Genomic DNA, 21,810 nt, shown 5'->3' with positions numbered 1-21,810 from the left:
GTGGAGGCCTAAACCCTGGAAGGATACACCTGGAAAGCTGCTGAATATTCTATTAAGATCTTCCCCTGAGCCCTCCCCTAAAATCTCCCTCCTAAAAACACTTAAGGTGGAGGGCCCAGTCAGCTCTCCCTCTCGGAGGCATGCCTGTGCCTCCCCCACTCCTCCAGGCTTGTTAGTTTCAAGCTTCAAGGGCCCTTCCTTTGCCTCTAAAACTTGTTTTCTAAGCCCATCTCTTCTACCAATTACCTTTTCCACCTCTGTGCTTTTATAAATAAACTAGAGGCCCGGTGCACGAATTTGTCCACATTGAAAGAAAATTAATTAGAAGAAATATTTTAGAGGCCAGGGAGGGATCGAGGGAAGATTCCAGGGTATATCCTGCCCATCTTGCCCAGTCCTGATCTGCCAGACCCCAGCAGCAAGCTAACCTATCACTCAGAACGTCTGCCCCTCATGGTCAGTGCGCGTCATAGCCACTGGTTATGGATGTTCTTTTACAATTGGAGTCTGAAGTCTTCCCTAGCCAAGGTTAACAAAGGTTGCTGAATCCAGGTCCAGTCTGATCCTATGGGTCTAACACCCAGTGCTGTCAAGCAGCCTACAGCAGAAACAAACAGTTGAATTGACTTTAGTATATAATTTTATTAAAACAAAGGATACAGACTTCAAGTACCAGGAGAAGCAGATTAGGAGAAAGACCAGTGGGAGACAGGATTTTAAATGGGCCTTGAAGGATTTGTACAAATTGTCTGAAGAAAGGGTTGGAAGGTAAAGGCTTGCTCAAAACATGCAAAAAAAAAACATGCAAAAAAACATGCAAAAAAAAACTAACCAAGGCTCTGACTAGACTGACCACTAAGATCTTGTGGAGATGAAAGGCAAGTAAAGAATAATACCAGGCTTTTGTTCCATTGTGGTCCTATATATAGGAGGTGATCAGTAAATCTAGGTTGTCAATATTACCTTCAAAATTGTGAGGGAGCCCTATCGGTGGTTGAGTGGTTGAGTGTTGATCTATGAACCAGGTCATAGTTCAGTTCCCCGGGTTGCAGGCTTGATCCCTGGAGTGGGGGATAAAGGAGGCAGCCAATAAATGATTCTCTCTCATCATCTCTCTCTCCCTCCCTCACCTTTCCTTTCTGAAATCAATAAAAATATGTTAAAATAAAATAAAATTGTGAGGGAGGCCCTGGCCAGGTAGCTCAGTTGATTACAGCCTCTTCCTAATACACCTAGGTTGTGGTTTGACCCCGCATCAGGGCACATACAAAAATCGCCTAACGAATGCATGAATGGGTGGAACAGTCGATCTTTCTCTCTCCTTCCCTCAATGAATTAAAAAAAAAAAAAAAAAAAAAAAAAAAGTGAAGGAGGAAAGTTCTTTACACTGATAGACGGTAATGATGGGGAGGTCAAGACTCAGCATTTGTCTGTAGATGAAAATCTACTAGAAAAGGAGTATGTCAGAGAGAAAAGCAGTTTTGCTAATGTATTCCTGATTATTGGAAAAGCTCATAGGAGCAACTTTTCAGCCTTTTGGCTGAAATCAAGTGAAAAGCCCGTGGAATCGTTTGGCAAGGAAATGGGGGTGTCTGAGAATATTCACACAGGTCTGGAAAAACTCAAAGGAAAATACTTGTGTTGAAAACAGCATTCCAACATATTATGAGTATTGCAGATCCAAATTCGGTGGGCTCCAAGTCTCTTGAGCTCAATGAATGGACCCTGGCAGCATCCCTTCAGCCCGGGGCTGCCAGGCTTTTCGCGATTGCATAAAACGGGCCCTCTGCGCTTGCCGTAACGCGGACTCTACCATTGCGCTCCGAGGGGGGATTTGGCGGCAGCGGAAGAAGGCGAGCACAGGGTGTGTGTTGGGAAGCCGGGCCCTCAGGAGGACAGTGGTTTCACGGATCCTCAACCAACCCTTCCTTCTCCCCTTCACCCCTCCCCTCCGCCCCTGTCCGGCCCGGGCCTCTGTGTCTCCTCGCGGTGGCAGGTGAGCGTGGGGCGCGCGGGCTCCCGGGTTTCGCCGCGCACCCCCTGAGTCCCGGGGCGGATGGCGGCGGCCGGCCGGGGAGGCGGCCTCGGCACAGTAATGGCAGCGCTGTGAGCGGGGGAACGCGAGTGACAGCCGCCGCCGCCGCCGCCGCCCACTCTCCGCGCCTGGGCTTCGTCTTTCATTCCTTCGAGCTGCCTCCCCTCCCCTTGCCCCTGTCCGCGTCCCGCTTCTGTAGAAGGTAACCCCTCGGAGGGGCCGGGAGCCGGCTGCGGGCGCCGGGAAACTTGCCTCCCGGCTGATGGGTGGCGGGGATGGGGCGGGGGAAGGAGTTGGGGGCAAGGACGGGGGATCGGGAGGGGGGAGCGGGTGGCCTGGGAAGATGGTGTCCTCTAAGTGTGCCCGGCGTCCCAGAGCGCTGTCCCCTGAGTCCAGCCACCCCCTGCACCGGGTCCCTGGCCTCCACGACCTGGCCTTGGCCGCCCCTCCCTTGGCCCCGTTTTCCTCGGGAGGAAGGAAGGTGAGGGTGCGTGTACTCCAGTGCTTATTGACGTGCTCACAGGGACTCACAACTCTGCGTTTGTGGTGGGGGGCGGCGTCAGTCTCTGGCATCCTTACCACGAGTATTTTCACTTTTGTTTCCGCAGACAACGAGGATTGATAGCTATGGGGAGGAGTAGCCTGTGTACATGCTAGCCTGGCTTAACAATTAGGGTCTGATGAAATAAGATCCTTAGGCTCTCTTCAGAGCACTTACACACGAGGAAGTCTGGACCATTCCCTACCACCCCACAAATGACGTGCTTGTAAATAAGACATCTGTGAATTGCACGCCGATTATTGTTACATCTCCCCCACCCCCCCACCCCCCCACGGGTTACTATTACCATTGAAGGACCTTACTTTGGAAGTTTAAAGTTTGAAAATAATAAGATATAAACTGTTAACAGTATCTGTAGATCTATCCTCTACCCTGTGATTTTTCCATGTTTTATAAGTGTGAAGTTAGTTTACACGTCTTTTATGATCACCAGCCTGTCACTAAATTTAATGTTGTGGATCTTCTCTAAAGTCATTTTTGCCTTGTCTATCAGTTAAATATTTATTAAGCACCTGGTTCTTATGCGAAGCTTAAAACACTGAAATTTCAGTTCTGAAGTTTCAGTTTTGGTGGTAGGGTGGGAGAGATAGCCAATGAATGAGACATAGGAATAATTTCAGAAAATCATGTGTTATAAATAAAATAAAATAGGGAGTTGTGATAGTGACTGGGAAACTACTTCAGATGCTGTGATCAGGAAAGCTCTGAAATGACATTTGGCTTGATATCAGGAAAGTGAGAGGGACCTAGCCTTTGGAAATCTGACTGAAGTGTTCCTGTCTGAGGGAGCAACAAATGGAAATGCCCAGAAGTAGTATCAAGTTTGGTTTAGGGAACTGAAAAAGCTCTGATAAGGCTCTAGTGAAAGATAAGAAGTAAGGTCACAGCCTGCGGCCAGATTGCGTAGGGTCTTATTGCCCAAAGGCAGTTGGCTTTTATTTTTTTAAAGTACTTGTATTGGAATTTTTGCAAAGCTGGGAGTGTTAGGGACTGATTTACAATCTGACTGTGGAAGAGTTAGGATGAAAAAAAAAAAGGAAGCAGGAAAACTCTAAAGACTGTGGCAGGCTGAGTAGAGTAGTGCTAGGGACAAGTAAAAAAAGGTTTTGAGGTAGATTTTGGAGTTAAAGGTATTGAATTTGTGGTTTGGATGGAAGTGCATTTGGTTGGGACTGATGCTTTCTGGGTTTTGGGCTTTAACTGGAGGATGGCAATACCATGTATAGAGATGGGGAAGAATTGAGGGAAGCAGGTTATATGGGGATAAAGTAGGATTGGACATGCTAAATAGAAACTATTAGATGTTCAAGTGGAGATTAGAAGTAGGCATTTGGATATGCAAATTTGGAATTTAGTGGAGAGGTTAAGGAGTTGTTTATTCAACAAATATTTTCCAAGCACCAGCTATGGACCAGGCAGTGGGGATATACTAGTAGTGAGAAAATAGATAAAAATCTCTGCCTTCATGGGACTTAACTTTTGATGAGGAGAGAAAGAGATGGGGACTCATCAGCATTTATCTCTTGGGTTATTTATGCTTTGAATAAAAACTACATTCACGTGAGTCAAAATTTAAAATGTTTAAAAAAATGTTTAATGGAGTATAGAATGAAAATCTATATTTTTTGTCTTCCATTACCAGTTTTGCTTGGAGCCAAACAATATAAATGTTTCCACATATAAGCAAATATGTACATATTCTCCCTACTTTGCAAAATTGGTAGCATAATTCACCTGCTTTGACATCTTCCATTTTTTTTAGAGTATTAAATAGTATTTAAAAGTTATGAAACATGAAGGGCCCATCTAAGAAAACACGTGGAAAGAAGAGAAGAAAGTCATGGGGCGTGGCAACATTTTCTGTGTTGTTCTTTGCCCTCTGAGTTTTGGACCTATAGATGTGGAGTTGTTTAAAGAGCTTTTTGTGAGATGTTTTATAAAAGTTAGCATTGTTTATTTTGTGTCCCTTTCTTATCTGCCTGTTTCCTTTAAAAAGTTAAAAAAAATTGATTTCAGAGAGACGAAGGGAGAGGGAGAGAAAACTAGAAACATCAATGATGAGAGAGAATCATTGATCTGCTGCCTCCTCACACCCAGTACTGGGGATGGAGCCCACAACCCAGTTCCGTCCTGAAGGGAAATCAAACCATGGCCTCCTGGATTATGGGTTGACGCTCAACCACTGAGCCATATCACAGGGCTGCATGTCCTCTTTATATGCTGGAAAAATATTTGATTATTATCGAAAGCACTTTTTTCATGTATGTATTCTCAAAGTAAATTGGTGATGGGATCAGGCCTTGAATCTTAATATGTTGAACACTTTTTACTGGCTAATGTTAAATCTTGGAAAAAGAAGCAGAAATTTGGAATGTTACTATCTTACCTAATAATAAACAAACATGTAAATTGACCATACCTTTGTTATGCCCATGGCCAATCAGAGTGACTATGCAAATTAACCCAAAACAAATGGTGGGTAATTTGCATACACAGGCACACAGATCATTGTGAGGTAAGCCCTGGGCAAGAGCGGACCTCTGCGATTGATCAAAGGGAGTGGGGGCTCTCATCCTCTCCAGGCCGAAAGCCCCAGGGATCAATCTCAGGCAGTTGGGGCTTGGAGCAGGAGCGGACCCCCATAGATCCCTTCTGCCTTCAGCCTGGGCAGGAGCGGACCCCCTGTGATCTATGGCAAGGAGCTGGGGCTCCACCCCTGCCCAAGAGGCTTTCTGGCCTGGGCGGGCCTGGGCAGGGGCGGAGTCCGTGATCAGAGGGAGCTGGAGGGGCCCTATCCAGGCTTTGCCAAGAGGCTTTAGGCCTGGGCAGGGTCCAGCCTGCGATTGGTGTGAACTATAAAGGAAACACCTTTTCTTTTCTTCTTTTTTTTTTTTTTTTAATAAACCTTTATTGTTCATATTATTTCAAAAGTTCCTCATTCCCCCCCTCCCCCCTCCAGGTTCCTACCCCACCCTCTGCCCTTTCCCCACCCCCCATTGTCCTCATCCATAGATGTACAGTTTATGTTCAGTCTCTTCCCACACCCCCCACTCCTCTTTTCCCCTAGAATCATCAGTCCACTCCCCTTCCATACCTCTGATTCTATTATATTCACCAGTTAATATTGTTCATCAGGTTTTTTGATTCACTTGTTGATAGTTATGTATTTGTTGTTCATAATTTTTATCTTTATTTTCTTTCTCTTCCGAAAGAACCCCCTTCAGCAATTCATGTAATTCTGGTTTGGCGGTAATGAACTCCTTTAGCTTTTTTTTATTAGTGAAACTCTTTATCTGGTCTTTGATTCTGAGTGATAGCTTTGCTGGGTAGATTATTTTTGGCTGTAGGTTCTTGCTATTCATCACCTTGAATATTTCTTGCCATTCCTATCTGGCCTGCATGGTGTCTGTTGAGAAATCAGCTGACAATCGTATGGTGCTCCTGTATAGGTAACTACATGTTTCTCTCTTGCTGCTTTTCATATTCTCTCTTTGTCTTTTGCTCTTGGAATTTTAATTATGATGTGTCTTGGTGTGGTCCTCTTTGGATTCCTTTTGAATGGGGTTCTGTGTGCTTCCTGGACTTGTAGGTCTAATTCTTTCACCAGGTGGGGGAAGTTTTCTGTCACTATTTCTTTCAGTATGTTTTCAGTATCTTGCTCTCTGTCATCTTCTGGGACCCCCATAATTCTGATGTTGGTTCTCTTGAAGTTGTCCCAGAGGTTTCTTACATTATCTTCAACTTTCTGGATTCTCTTGTCTTCTTGCTTCTGCGGAGGAGTATCTTTTGGCTCTTTATGTTCCAAATCTTTGGCTTGATTCTTGCGATCTTCCATTCTGTTTTTAGGACTCTGTATAATATTTTTTATTTCAGAGAATGTATTCTTAATTTCTTGTTGATCCCTTATTATTTCTTGTTGATCCCTTATTATTTCTAGTTGATCCCTTTTCATATCCTCATAGGTCTTATTGATCTTTTCTGGGAAATTCTTGAAAAAACCTTATAAGCGTGGTTTTGAACTCTATATCCAGTGGCTTTTTGTCCTCCATTTCTTTCGTTTGTGATCTGTTTCCTTGTCTCGGCATTTTTACAGCTTCCCTGAGTTGGTAGCCTTAAAAGTCTCTGTGTTCAGCTTGGATGGGGCAGAGTTTCAGAGTGGAACTTCCGTCAGTCACGCCTTATGAAGCTCCTGAGTCTCAGTACTCCTTAGGGTCCTTCAATACTCGTTGCAAGCACCTCTGAGAGAAAGGTGCCCTTGAGTTTCGCCTGCTACCAAAGGTGCCCTTGAGTTTCATCTAGGCTCTCCCCGAATGAGCCCGGAACTGGGGTTCAGTTCATTTGGAAGTGGGGTTCAGAGCAGTCTGGAACTTTTGTCTACTTTCTGCTAGGGCAATCCAGCAGCACAGTCAACCACCTATTCTCTGAGTGCAATGTGCGCGCCTCTGGGACTTCCTTTCGCCGCTCCCTTGGGTTTCCTCCTTATAGCTCAGGCTTCCTCTGTATGAGCCTGGGTCCCTGGGATCTGGCCTAGAACTGGGGTTCAGTGTAGTTGGAACTGGGGCTCAGCACAGTCCAGAGCTTTTGTCTCCTTCCCACTAGGGCAATCTAGCAGTAGAGTCAACAGTCCCTCCTCTGCGCGTAATGTGCTCTCCTCCGGGGGCTCTGCCTTTCGCCGCTCCCCTGAGATTCCGCCTAACAGCCCAGGCTCCCTTTGTATGAGCCTGGGTCCCCAGGGTCTGGCCTAGAACTGGGGTTCAGTGCTGTCCGATCTGAGGCTCAGCACAGTCCGGAGCTTTTATCTCCTTCCCGCTAGGGAACGCCAGTCAGGCACTCAGCCGCCCCTCCTCTCCGTCTCAGTCCTTTTTGTTTGTGCAACTTGTCTCCGTACCTTAGGCTTTTACAGCTCCTCTGCCTTTCCTTCTGGTTTTCTTTTTAAAATATTTTATTGATTTTTCACAGAGAGGAAGGGAGAGGGATAAAGAGCTAGAAACATCGGTGAGAGAAAAACATCGACCAGCTGCCTCCTGCACACCCCCTACTGGGGATGCGCCTGCAACCAACATACACGCCCCTGACCGGAATTGAACCCAGAACCCTTGAGTCCGCAGGCTGATACTCTATCCACTGAGCCAAACCAGTTTTGGCTCGGGGTCTTTTTTTATTCCAGATGAATTTTTAGGGAGTTCTTTCTAGATCTGTGAAATATGCCGTTGGTATTTTAATGGGGAGTGCATTGAACCTATAGATTGCTTTGGGTAGTATGGGCATTTTAATGATGTTGATTCTACTAATCCATGAATGTGTTATGTTTTTCCATCTGTTTACATCTTCCTCTATCTCTTTTTTCAGTGTCCTGTAGCTTTCTGTGTATAGGTCCTTTACCTCTTTACTTAAATTTATTCCTAGGTATCTTAATTTTTTTGGTGCGATGGTAAATGGGATTGCTTTATTAGTCTCTCTGTAAGTTCACTATTGGTGTATAGTAAGGCCATAAGTTTCTTGGCATTAATTTTGTATCCTGCTACATTGCTGAAATCATTTATTAAGTCTATTAGTCTTTTGATGGAGTCTTCTGGTTTTTTTATGTACAATATCATGTCATCTGCAAATAAGGACAGCTTTACTTCTTCTTTTCCAATTTGGATGCCTTTTATTTCTTCTTCTTTAATTGCAATGGCTAATACTTCCAGTACTATTGTCAAACTGGAGTGGTGAGAGTGGGCATCCCTGTCTTGTTACTGTTCTTAGAAGGAATGGATTTAGTTTTTGTCTATTGAGTATGATGTTTGCTGTGGGTTTATTGTATATAGCTTTTATTATGTTGAGGTATGATCCTTTATTCCCACCTTGTTGAGAGTTTTTACCAGGAAAGGGTGTTGGATTTTGTCAAATGCTTTTTCTGCATCAATTGATATGACTATGTAATTTTTATCTCTCAATTTGTTTATGTGATATACCACATTTATTGATTTGCGGATATTGTATCATCCTTGCATTCCCGTGATAAATCCTACTTGGTCATGGTGTAGGATCTTTCTGATGTAGTGCTGGAGCCGATTAATTAGAATTTTATTGAGGATTTTGGCATCTATGTTCATGTGGGATATTGGCCTGTAATTCTCTTTCATTGAGTTGTCTTTATCTGGTTTTGGTTATTAGGGTGATGCTGGCTTCATCGAATGAGCTTGGATGTGTTCCTCTTAAATTTTTTGCAATCGTCTGAGGAGGATAGGTTTTAATTCTTCCTTGAATGTTTGGTAAACTCCCCTTTGAAGCCATCTGGCCCCAGTCTTTTGTTTGCTGGAAATTTTTTGATGATTGATTTAATTTTTTACATAGTTGTCAGCTTTTGAGTTTTTAGAATCTTCCTGATTGAATTTTGAAAGCCTAAGTGTCCTTCAGCAGATGAGTGGATTTAAAAACTGTGGTATATCCATAAGTGGAATACTATACTGCTATATTCAAGGAATATGTACATTTCCTCCAGGTTGTCTAGTTTGCAGAATAGAGTTGTTTATATATATATATATATATATATATATATATATATATATATATATGTATGTATATATATATATATATATATATATTTTTTTTTTTTTAGCAATCCTTTGTATTTTTGTGGGGTCTATTGTTATTTCTCCTCTTTCATTTCTAATTTTGTTTATTCTCTCTGTTTGCTTCTTGGTTTGTCTGGCTAGAGGTTCATCAATCTTTTTTTTTTTTTTTTCATTTCTAAGAACCAGCTTTTGGTTTCATGGATCCTTTGTATTATTATTATTATTTTTTTATTTTCTTTTGGTCTTTCTGTCATTCATTTCTTCTCTGATCTTTATTATCTCCTTTCTTCTGTTCACTCTGGGCTTTTCTTGTTGCTCTCTTTCTAATTATTTGAGTTGTAGAGTTAGATTATTTATTACCGTATTTTTCGTGTTTTTTTTTTTTTTTTTTTTTTTTTTTTTTTTTTTTTTTTTTTTTTTTTTTTTTTTTTTTTTTTTTTTAACTTTCCTCTCAGGACAGCTTTCATTGTGTCCCATGGATTGTTGTATTTTTATTGTCATTAGTTTCCAGGATGTTTTAAATTTCTTCTTTGATCTATTTGATAACCTAGTCATTGTTTAGTAGCATGCTATTCAGCTTCCAAGTGTTTGAATTTTTTGGATTGTTTTTATTGTAGTTTTTTTCTAATATTATTCCACTGTTGTCTTAGAAAATGCTTGATATAATTTTAATCTTCTTGAATTTGGAGAGACTTTGCTTGTGACCCAATATGTTGTCTGTTTTTGAAAATATACATTGTAGCCAAAACCGGTTTGGCTCAATGGATAGAGTGTCGGCTTGGGGACTGAAAGGTCCCTGGTTGGATTCCTGTCAAGGGCATGTACCTTGGTTGCGGGCATATCCCCAGTAGGGGGTGTGCAAGAGGCAGCTGGTCGATGACTCTCTCTCATCGATGTTTCTAACTATCTCTCTCTCTTCCTCTCTGTACAAAATCAATAAAATATATTAAAAAAAAAAAAGAAAAAGAAAATATCCATTGTGCACTTGAGAAAAACATATATTCTGTGGCTTTGAGGTGAAATGTTCTGAAGATGTCAGTTAAGTCCATCTGACCTAGTAAGTAAGTTATTTAGGATTGCTGTTTGTTTGCTGATTTTTTGTCTCTAGTGATGTCAGTGGTATATTAAAGTCTTGTGCAGCTGCTGCTCCTCGGATGAGGGACAGGTTGCTTGCTCAGCTGATGCTCCTCGGGCGGGAGTGAGCTGCATGTGCTGCTGCTGCTCCTTGGATGGGGGTGCGCTGCTGGTCGGACAGGTGCCAACTGTGTGTGGCTGTTGCTCCTAGTACCAGTGTGAACTGTGCAGGGCTGCTGCTCCTCAGATGTGGGCAGTCTGCTCATGTGGCTGCTGCTCCTCAGACTGGGGCTAGCTGCTTGGGTGGCTGCTGCTCCTTGAATTGGGGCGAATTGCTCACGGCACTGCTGCTCCTCAGGTGGGAAAAATGGCCATTTAGTTAAGGTTATGTGTTTCTCTACTTATAAAATTACTATCTTTCTCTTTGTAAATACTATCTTGGGGAGATTCTTTGAAATTCTGCAGATAACTTTTACATTTTCTCTGCTGCAACCCTGGAATCAATCATTCTTCCAAGGGTCTTAAATATTTTCCGTACTTAGAATATAAATTTTTCTAAACCTGTTCATTTAAAAAACTAATTATAGTATATTATCTTACCTGAAATTTAGGCTCCGGTATTATATTTTATGGGTAATTTTTTGAATGGCCACATATATATCTAAATATATTTTTTATTAATTTTAGTGATAAAGGGAGAGGGGGAGAGAGATAGAAACATCAGTGATGAGAGAGAATCATCAATTGGCTGCCTTGATTTTCTTAATTGCTTCTTTATTCTCATCTTTACATTAGGTTACCTAGCTGTTCTCTTACAACTGGTAACTGATTTTAAAATTGTTGATGTCAAATTATTAATATTTACTGATTTTTATGGGCATAATAAGGAAAGCATGGTCTTATTATTATTTTTGTTCATTCCAAAGAGGAAGAGAGATAGAAACATCAATATTGAGAGAGAATCATTGATTGGCTGCTTCCTGCACAACCCTATTGGGGATCAAGCCTGAAATCTAAGCATGTACCCAGACTGGGAAATTGAGCCGTGGCTTCTGGTTCATAGGTTGATACTCAACCACTGAGCCATGCTAGCTGGGCTGTTGTTGTTGTTGTTGTTGTTGTTATTATTATTATTTTGCTAATCTTTACCCATGGATATTTTTTCCATTGTTTTTTAGAAAGAGTGTGAGGGAGGGGAAGAGATAGAGATAGAGAGAGATAGAGATAGAGATAGAGAGATAGAGAGAGAGAGAGAGAAACATTAATATGAGAGACACACATTGATTAGTTGCTTTTACTTGTGCCTTGAGTGGGTTTGGGGATTGAATCTGCAACCCAGGTACATGCCCTTCACTGGGAATCGAACCCGGGACCCTTCGGTGTGCAGGTTAACGCTCTAACCACTGAGTAATACCAATCAGAGCAAGTTTTATTTTTATTTTAAAATATGTTTTTATTGATTTTGGAGAGTAAGGGAGAGGGAGAGAGACATAGAAATAGAAACATCATTGATGAGAGAGAATCATCGATAGGCTACTTTCTGCATGCTGCTGATTGATGATCGAGCTCACAAACCCGGCATGTGCCCTGATAAGGAGTTGAACATTGACCTCCTGTTTCATGCTTTGATGCTCAACCACACAGCTATACTGGATGGGCAAGTTTTATTTTTTTATTAAACAAACAAACAAAAATATATATATATTTTCCCAATAGGCCGTTCCTTATTTATTAGATTCCAGATACACGGGGCCAATCCTAGGGGGGTTGCATGTACAGGGGCGTCCTGGGGGTAACACATACAGAGGAAATACCATAGGTGCTGATGCAATGAGAGATGCCATTTAAAAATATACACACATCTTAAGCCATTCCAGCCACATTAGCATTATTAGAAAATAAAATCATCTTTCCCCGTAGTGCTTTTCTTTGGTGCTGTCCCCTGGGCATGGGCCCCTCTGCTTGTCCGAGGTTTGCCACCACTTCCCCAGGCTCACTCCTCCCCACCTCTCCCACCTGCACAGGGGGGAGTATTAAACAAAATATTTGATACATACTAGATTGTAAGTTAAAGTGTTTGAAGAATTTTAAGCATAGGGCACGATATAATTAGATTTGTATTTGGAAAGCTTCCATTGGTCATGGGATGTGGGGCAAAAAAAGATACAGGCAGATCATGTAGGAGGTTATTGGGTGGTAGTTGGGTTAGAGGTGGTGGTTTGGATTAGGTTGATGTTAGTGGAAATGGGAAGAAATGTGTTCAAGAAATGGTTAGGCCCTGGCCCATGTAGTTTGGTTTGTTAGAGGATTGCCCCATACACTGAAAGGTCATATGTTGGATTTCCATTCAGGGGGTTTGGTCCTTGGTTTGGATGTCTAAGAAAGCCAACCAATTAATGTTTCTCATGTCAATGTGTATCTCTCCTTTCTTCTCTCTAAAAATCAATAAAGATATCCGTAGGTGAGGTTAAAAAAAAGAAGTGGCTTGAACATAGAGTTGGCAGAAATTGATTGATTGGATTAATTTGTAGAGGAGAGTAGGAAATCCTACATAATAATAGAGTAATATGCAAACTAACCATTACTCCGCTATACCCACAAACTATGCCCACCAGCCAGTCAGAGTGAGTTTGCAAATTAACCCAACAAAGATGGCGGTTAATTTGCATACACAGAGGGAGGGAGGAGTGTAGACTGAAGACAGCATAGAAGAAAGGGAGGGAAAGCGGAAAGCAAGGTGGCTGTGGCTGCTGGAGGGAAAGCATTGGCAGTGCAAGCGGGGCGGGGCGAGGTATGCAGCGGTGGCGAGAGGTAGCAGGGGCGGTGGCATGGCAGGGCAGATTGTGCAGCAGAGTTGCGCACATGCCCTCAAAGGCGGTGGCATTGGCCATGGAAGGTGGGGGGGGGCGGGGGGGGGGGCGCGAGAGAGGTGGTGGTGGGGGAGGGAAGCCCACCAAAGTCTTGCAGGAATAATCCTGCAACAGGTCGCTAGTCCAGAATAATTATAAAATTAAATTTCTAGCTTGAGTGAGGTGCATGACAATGTCATTACTGATATGTGGCATACTAGAAAAGGATGGACATCTTTCATTTTGATGGGTTACATTTGTTGAGGTATTACTTACATAGAGTAAGTTTCACCCTAAAAAAGATACAATTCTTTGAATTTTGGAGAAAAATTTTAAAAAATCTTCAAACGAGGATGTTTTTTAAAAATTGATTTTAGAGAAAGAGGAAGTGAGATAAAGATTGAGAGAAAACATCGTTGTGAGAAAGAAACATCTATTGGTTGCTCCTATATGTGCCCAGTCTGGGATTGAACCTGCAACTTTTATTTTTATTATTTTTATTTTTTAAAGGATATTTCTTTATTGATTTCAGAGAGGAATGGAGGAGAGAGAAATAGAAACATCAGTGAGAGAGAATCATTGATGAGAGAGAATTATTGATTGGCTGCCTCCTTCACGCCCCCTACTGGGGATCTAGCCCGCAACCCAGGCATGTTGGCCTGAATTGAACCTGGGACCTTTCAGTCCACAGGGTGACACTTTATCCACTGAGCCAAGCTGACTAGGGCCGAACCTGCAACCTTTAGATACACAGAATGATCCTCCAACCAACTGAGCTACCTGGCCAGGGCTTGTCTCTGATGGCTTGTAGATCATTCTGAGCCTCTGACAACAAATGATCTGATGTATGTTCCTATATTTTGGCCTTTTACAAAGTCATATTATTGAATAATATTGTACAATATGTAGCTAATGAGTCTGTCTTCTTTCACTTAGCATAATTATTTTGAGACTCACCTACTGTTTTCTGTGTATCGGTAGTTTGTTACATTTTATTGCTGAATAATAGTATACCGTTGTGTGAATGCATTACATTTTGATTTTCTAGTAGTTAGTTGATGGACATTTGGATTGTTTCTACTTTTTGGCAATTATGAGTAAAGGTGCTCTCAAAATTTGTGTTTAGGTTTTTTTGTAAGTATGTGCTATTTTTCATATATAAATACACAAATGGGATTGCTGGGTCACATGGAAACTGTAGTAGAAACTGTGTAGATGGTTAATTTATTTTAAATTTCTACCTGCAGTAAAGGAGAGTTTCAGTTGTTCATGTCCTCATTATCATTTGATACTGTTAGTTTTTTTGAGCCTTTCTAACAAGTGTGTAGTGTGATATTTTGTAGAGGTTTTAATATGAATTTCCCTAATGACTAATGAATTGGGTATCTTTTATGTACTTAATTTGCCATCAGTATATCTGAACTCTGTCTTTTGGCCATTTATTAGTTTGATTGTGTATTTTCTTCTTATTGAGCTTTGAGAGTTTTTAATATATTTTGCATACTTTTTCTCCCAGCCTGTGGCTTATGTTTCATTTTCTTTTTCTTTTTTATTGAGATGTTAGAGGCCTGGTGCATAGATTTGTGCACCAGTGGGGTCCCTTGACCTGGCCTGCTCCCTCTTGCAATCCGGGACCCCTTTGAAGGATGTCGGACTGCCCGTTTCAGTGTGATCCTGGCAGGCCAGGCTGAGGGACCGCACCGGTGCATGCACCAGGCCTTTAGTATGCATATAAGATTCATGCACCAGGGCTCCAGTATGCATATGAGATCTTCAATTAATCTCTTCCCGCCCTCCCCTCTTCCCTCTGAGATTCATCAGTTTGTTCCATGTTTCCATGCCTGTGCATTGAGCATCTGCCCCCTGGTGGTCAGTGCGCATCATAGGTATTGGTTGAACAGTTGCTTAGGCTTTTATATCCTACTAGAGGCCCAGTGCAAGAAATTCATGCAAGGAGGGGTTTGTCCCTCAGCCTGCACCCTCTCCAATCTGGGACCCCATGAGGGATGGGATCGGGCCTAAATGAACAGTTGGACATCCATCTCACAACCCAGGACTGCTGGCTCCCGACTGCTTGCCTGCCTGCCTTCCTTTTTGCCCCTAACCGCTTCTGCCTGCCAGCCTGATCACCCCCTAACCATTTTCCTGCCAGCCCGATTGATGCCTAACTGCTCCCCTGCTAGCCTGTTTGCCCTTAACTGCCCTCCTCTGCAGGCCTGGTCAGCCCCCCAACTGTTCTCCCCTGCAGGTCTGCCTCTCCCCTCAATTGCCCTTCCTTGCAGGCCCAGTCACCCCCAATTTCCCTCTTCTGCCGGCCTGGTCACCCCTAACTGCCCTCCCCTGCAGGCTTGATCGCCCCCAACTGCCCTCTCTTGCAGGCCTGGTCCTTCCCTACTGTCCTCCCCTGCTGGCCATCTTGTGGTGGCCATCTTGTGTCTTCATGGGGGACAGGATCTTTGACCACATGGAGGCAGCCATCTTGTGTGTTGGAGTGATGGCCAATCTGCTTATTACTCTTTTATTAGATAAGATAGAGGCTGGTGCATGGGTGGAGGCCGACTGGTTTGCCCTGAAGGGTGTCCCGGATTAGGGTGGGGGTTCCCTTGGGGTGTGGGGAGGCCTGGGTGAGAAGCCTATGGAGGTTTGCAGGCTGGCCACATCCCCTGGCAACCCAAGCGGAGGTCCTGGTATCTGGGGTTTATTTATCTTCTACAATTGAAACTTTGTAGCCTGGAGCGGAGCCAAGCCTTCTGCTTTCTCCTTGGCACAACCATTTCTGTTGGGACTTATGTATCTTTTATAATTGAAACTTGTAGCCTTAAGCGGAGGCCTGAGCCGGCAAGGGTGTGCAGAAAGCTTGGCTTCCTCCATTGTTGGCGGCAACCCTAACCTCCTGCTCTTTCCAGCTCCATGGCTGCTGCCATTTCTGTTTGGATTTATGTATCTTATATCATTGAAACTTTGTAGTCTTGAGTGGAGGCTTAGGCTGGCAAGGGCAGGCGGAAAGCGTGGCTTCTTCCATTGCCTGGGAAACCCAAGCCTCCCTCCTGCTCTCTGTGGCTGTAGCCATCTTGCTTGGGTTTATTTGCATATTCGCTCCTGATTTGCTGGTGGACATGGGTTGTAGGCATGAGTTGTAGGTGTAGCGGAGTGATGGTTAATTTGCACATTACTCTTTATTAGATAGGATACTAGTAACCCTGCACATGAATTCGTGCTCCAGTAGCTCTCTGCTGCCCTCCTGTAGTTCCTCCCTCCCTACTCCCCCTTTATAGCTTAATGCCCTGCCCTTGCCCCACTCTTCTTCAGGTCCATGATCCAGTTGTTACACCTCATGATGTAATGCATAATTAGCATATTCCTCTCTTATTATATAGGTTAATAAAGAGCTAATGTGCTAATTAGAACAAATGGGGGAATGACCTTTTGGAACAACCAATGAGGCAGCCGGGGCTGTGGGCGCCTACTCTTGCACATATTTTGTGCATAGGGCCTCTAGTATATAGATAATTGACATATAATATTATTAGTTTCAGGTGTACAACATAATGATTTAGTGTTTGTGTATATTGCCAGATGATCACCACAATATGTCTACTTAATATCTATTATCATATAAAGTTATACATTTTTTCTTATAATGAAAAACTTAAACTTTATTTTCTTTATCAGCTTCCAGATGTGCAATATAGTATCATTCACCATAGTTATCATGCTGAACGTTACATCCCTATGACTAATTTATCTTATAACTGGAAGTTTGTACCTTTTGACATTCTTTACTCATTTTGCCAACCCTCCACCCTGCCTCACCTCTGGCAACCACCAATCCTTTTTAAAAAATATATATATTTTATTGATTTTTTTTTTTTTTTTACAGAGAGGAAGGGAGAAGGATAGAGAGCTAGAAACATCAATAAGAGAGAGAGACATTGATCAGCTGCCTCCTGCACACCCCCCACTGGGGATGTGCCCACAACCAAGGTACATGCCCTGACCAGAATCGAACCTGGGACTCATCTGCAGGCCGATGCTCTAACCACTGAGGTAAACCAGTCTCAGCGCAACCACCAATCTTTATCTGTATCTGTGAGTTTGGTTTTTTGGTTTTATTTTTTATACAAATTTTAGCATTGTTTTTTCTATTTGTGAAAAATGCCTTTGGAGTTTTGATGGGAAGTGCATTGAATCTTTAGATTGCTTTGGCTAGGATGGACATTTATAAAAATGTTTTAAATCCATAAACATGGCATATCTTTCCATTTATTGTGTCTTCATTTTTTTTATTAGTGTTTTATAATTTTATGTGCTGATCTCTCACTTTGTTGCTTAAATTTATTGCTAGGTTTTTTGTTTTATTTGTTTTTTAAATACACTTTTATTGATTTCAGAAGGAAGAATGAGAGAGAGATAGAAACATCAATGATGAGCGAGAATCATTGATCAGGAGTCTCCTGCTTGCCTCCCACTGGGGATCGAGTCTGCAACCTGGGCTTGTGCCCTTGACCTGAATTGAACCTGGGATCCTTCTGCCCACAGGCTGATGCTTTATCCACTGAACAAACCCAGCTAGCGCTATTCCTAAGTTTCTGATTTTTTTTGGATGCAATTGTAAATGGGATTGTTTTAATTTCTCTTTCTGATAGTTCATTATACTAATAAAAGGGTAATATGCTAATTAGACCGGATAGAGAGGACATCTGGGGTGAGGGGTTAGGTGCAATCAGGCTGGCAGGGGAGAGCAGTTAGGGGCAATCAGGTGGGCAGGCTGAGGTGGTTATGAGTGATCAGGCAGGCAGGCAGGCAGGTGAACAGTTAGGAGCCAGGGGTCCCAGATTGCAAGAGGGATGTCCACGTGCCAGTTTAAGCCCAACCTCTGATTTTGTGCACTGAGCCTCTAGTTCACATGTGTCAAACACAAGGCCCGCGGGCCAAATCCGTCCCGCCAGGCCTTGCAATGTGGCCCCCACCGCGCTGTCATCACTGCACTCCGCTGAGTTTCCATCACAATGACAGTTTATGACTGTTCAGTAAACCATTCGGCCTGCGATTTAGGCTGGATTTTAGATTTTGGCCCCTTCTCTGATTGAGTTCGACACCCCTACTCTAGTTAATGTATAAAAAATGACTATTTTTTGCATATTGATTTTGTATTGTTCAACTTTACTTTTGATTCTAATAGTTTTTTGGTGGAGTTTTTAGGTTTTTGTTTTTTTTTTTGTATGTAATGTGCCATCTACAGTGACAATTTTACTTTTTTCTCTCCTGATTTTGATGCCTTTTATTTCTTTATTTTTCTTGTCTAATTGCTTTGCCTAGGATTTCCAATATTATGTTGAATAATAGTGACAAGAGTATAGGATATTAAGGTGGTTTGTCACATATGGCTTTATTTTGTTGAGTATGTTCCCTCTATATCCACTTTGTTCAGTATCTGTACAATAAAAGACAATTGAATTTTTAATGCTTGTTCTGTATCTTTTGAAATCATCATTTGATTTTTATCTTTCCTTTTGTTGATGGTATATTACATTGATTGATTTGTGCATGTTGAACCATCATACCCCTGGAATAAATCCCACTTGGTCATGGTTTATGATCCTTTTAATGTATTGTTGAATCTGGTGTGCTAATATTTTGTTGAGGATTTTGGGATATTGGCCTATCGTTGTCTGTTCTTGTGGCATGCTTGTATGGTTTTGGCATCAGGGTAGTGCTGGCCTTATAAAAGGAGTATGGAAGTATTCCTTCCTCTTCTGTTTTCTGGAAGAATTTGATGAGGATTGCTATTAATTCTTATTTGAATGGTTGACAGAATTCGCCAGTGAAGCCATCTGGTCCTGAACTTATATTTGTTGGGAGGTTTTTTTTTTAAATAAGTTTTTATTGTTCATATTATTACAAATGTTCCTTTTCCCCTCTCCCCACCATTGCTCTCCTCCACCAGGTTCCCACCCCACCTCTGCCCTTTCCCCACCCCCCATTGTCCTCATCCATAGGTGCACAGTTTATGTTCAGTCTCTTCCCACATTCCCCTCTCCCCTTTCCCCCAAGAATCGTCAGTTCACTCCCCTTCCATACCTCTGATTCTATTATATTCACCAGTTAATATTGTTCATCAGATTTTTTTTTAATTTCCTTGGTTTTTAGATTCACTTGTTGATAGTTACGTATTTGTTGTTCATAATTTTTATCTTTATTTACTTTCTCTTCTGAAAGAACCCCCTTCAGCAATTCATATAATTCTGGTTTGGCGGTGATGAACTCCTTTAGCTTTTTTTATTTTTTTTCTTAGTGAAGCTCTTTATCTGGCCTTCGATTCTGAGTGATAGCTTTGCTGGGTAGATTATTTTTGGCTGTAGGTTCTTGCTATTCATCACCTTGAATATTTCTTGCCATTCCTATCTGGCCTGCATGGTGTCTGTTGAGAAATTAGCTGACAATCGTATGGTACTCCTGTATAGGTAACTACATGTTTCTCTCTTGCTGCTTTTAATATCCTCTCTTTGTCTTTTGCTCTTGGAATTTTAATTATGATGTGTCTTGGTGTGGTCCTCTTTGGTTTCCTTTTGTTTGGGGTTCTGTGTGCTTCCTGGACTTGTAGGTCTAATTCTTTCACCAGGTGGGGAAAGTTTTCTGTCACTATTTCTTTCAGTATATTTTTCGGTATCTTGCTCTCTCTCTTCTTCTGGGACCCCCATAATTCTGATGTTGGTTCTCTTGAAGTTCTCCCAGAGGTTTCTTACATTATCTTCAACTTTCTGGATTCTCTTGTCTTCTTGCTTCTGTGAAGGATTATCTTCTGGGTCTTTATGTTCCAAATCTTTGGCTTGATTCTTGCGATCTTCCATTCTGTTTTTAGGACTCTGTATAATATTTTTTATTTCAGAGAATGTATTCTTAATTTCTTGTTGATCCCTTATTATTTCTGTTGATCCCTTATTATTTCTAGTTGATCCCTTTTCCTATCCTCATAGGTCTTATCGACCTTTTCTGGGAAATTCTTGAAAAACCTTATAAGCGTGGTTTTAAACTCTATATCCAATGGCTTTTTGTCCTCCATTTCTTTCGTTTGTGATCTGTTTCCTTGTCTCGGCATTTTCGCAACTTCCCTGAGTTGGTAGCCTTAAAAGTCTCTGTGTTCAGTTTGGATGGGGCGGAGTTTCAGGGTGGAGCCTACAGCATTGGCTTCCGTCAGCCCCACCCTATGAGGTTCCTGAGTCTCAGTGTTCCTCAGGGTCCTTCGGTACTTGCTGCAAGCACCTCTGAGAGAAAGGTGCCCTCGAGTTTCACCTGCTACCAAACAGTCTAGGCTCTCCCGCAATGAGCCTGGAACTGGTTTTCAGTTCAGTTGGAAGTGGGGTTCAGAGCAGTCTGGAACTTTTGTCTACTTCCTGCTAGGGCAATCCAGCCGCACAGTCAACTGTCCTTCTCTGAGCACAATGTGCGCGGCCCTGGGACTTCCTTTTGTCCTTTTCCTGGGTTTCTGCCTTACAGCCCAAGCTCCCTCTGTATAAGCCCCAGGGTCTGGCCTAGAACTGGGGTTCAGTGCAGTCGGAACTGGGCCTCAGCACAGTTCAGAGCTTTTGTCTCCTTCCCACTAGTGCAATCTAGCAGCAGAGTCAGTGGTCCATCCTCTGTGCGTAATGTGTGTGCCTCTGGGGGTCTGCCTTTCACCGCTCCCCTGAGATTCTGCCTAACAGCCCAGGCTCCCTTTGTATGAGCCCGGGTCCCCAGGGTCTGGCCTAGAACTGGGGTTCAGTGCTGTCGGATCTGGGGTTCAGCACAGTTTGGTGCTTTTATCTCTTTAACACTAGGGAATGCCAGCTAGTCACTCAGCCTTCCCCTCCTCTCCGGCTTCATCCTTTCCGCGCGTGCAACATATCTCCTCTTATTTTCCTTTTGGTTTTCTCTTTCCTTCTCGTTGTAGAATTTCCAGTCAGTTGACTTTCCTGTAGTTCTGGGTTATGTCCATTTTGTATTTTAGTTGTATTTTATTGAAATTGTTGTGTGAGGCTGCAGTTAGGTGTTACCTATGCCGCCATCTTGGATTCTCTGTTGGGAGGTTTTTGATGCAATGTCTTTAGTGTGTTCATATTTTCTGTTTTTTTTGTTTTGTTATTTTTTTCTTCATGAATCAGTCTTGGTTGGTTTTATGTTTCTAAGAATTTATCCACTTCTTGGTTGTTGAAATTGTTGCATATAATTATTCATGGTAGTCTTCTCTGATCTTTTATATTTCTGTGCTATCAGTTATAATGTCTCCTTCATTTCTGATTTTATTGTTTGAGTTCTTGCTTTTTTGTTCGTGGTAAGTCTAGCAAAAGTTTTGTCAATTTTGTTTATTTTTTTTAAAAGCCAGCTCTTAGTTTCATTGATCTTTTCTATTGCCTTTTCAAGTCTATTTCGTTTATTTCTACTCTGGTCTTTGTTATTTCATTTTTTTGTATTTTGGGTTTTTATAGTTTTTTGATTTTTGAAGTTAGGTTGTTTATTTGAAATTTTTTGTTCCTTGATGTGGACATTTCTTCCCTCTTAACACTGGTGTTGCTGTAGTCCATAAGTTTTGGTTTGTTGGGTTTCCATTTTCATTTGTCACAAGGTAGTTTAAAATTTTTTATTTCTTCTTTAACTCATTGTTTAACCTCCATATACATGGATAGGCAAAAGTAGGTTTACAGTTATTCCTATAAAAAAAGATATGCAGGTTATGATTTTTACAATAGCTTT

General features: G+C 42.1%; 1 protein-coding gene across 3 annotated transcripts in view; it reads left to right on the top strand.

Annotated features, from left to right (window-relative positions):
• The first annotated feature begins 1,848 nt into the window (after positions 1-1,848).
• The window catches only part of CUL2 (cullin 2), a 124,028-nt gene continuing 104,066 nt past the window's right edge, over positions 1,849-21,810 (top strand). For 2 of the 3 annotated variants that reach the window (XM_045586353.1, XM_045586344.1), the window contains exon 1: positions 1,849-1,996. The gene's annotated coding sequence lies outside the window, so the exon portion shown is untranslated. Of the gene's footprint in view, positions 1,997-2,061; positions 2,238-21,810 lie in introns of those variants that run through there. The other variant, XM_036454432.2, reaches the window with a different exon arrangement.

The sequence above is a fragment of the Pipistrellus kuhlii genome, unplaced genomic scaffold (genome assembly GCF_014108245.1).
Source record: "Pipistrellus kuhlii isolate mPipKuh1 unplaced genomic scaffold, mPipKuh1.p scaffold_m20_p_1, whole genome shotgun sequence".
NCBI lineage: Eukaryota > Metazoa > Chordata > Mammalia > Chiroptera > Vespertilionidae > Pipistrellus > Pipistrellus kuhlii.
Note: the sequence above shows the minus strand (reverse complement) of the source record. Positions and strands in the feature narration are given on the sequence as shown.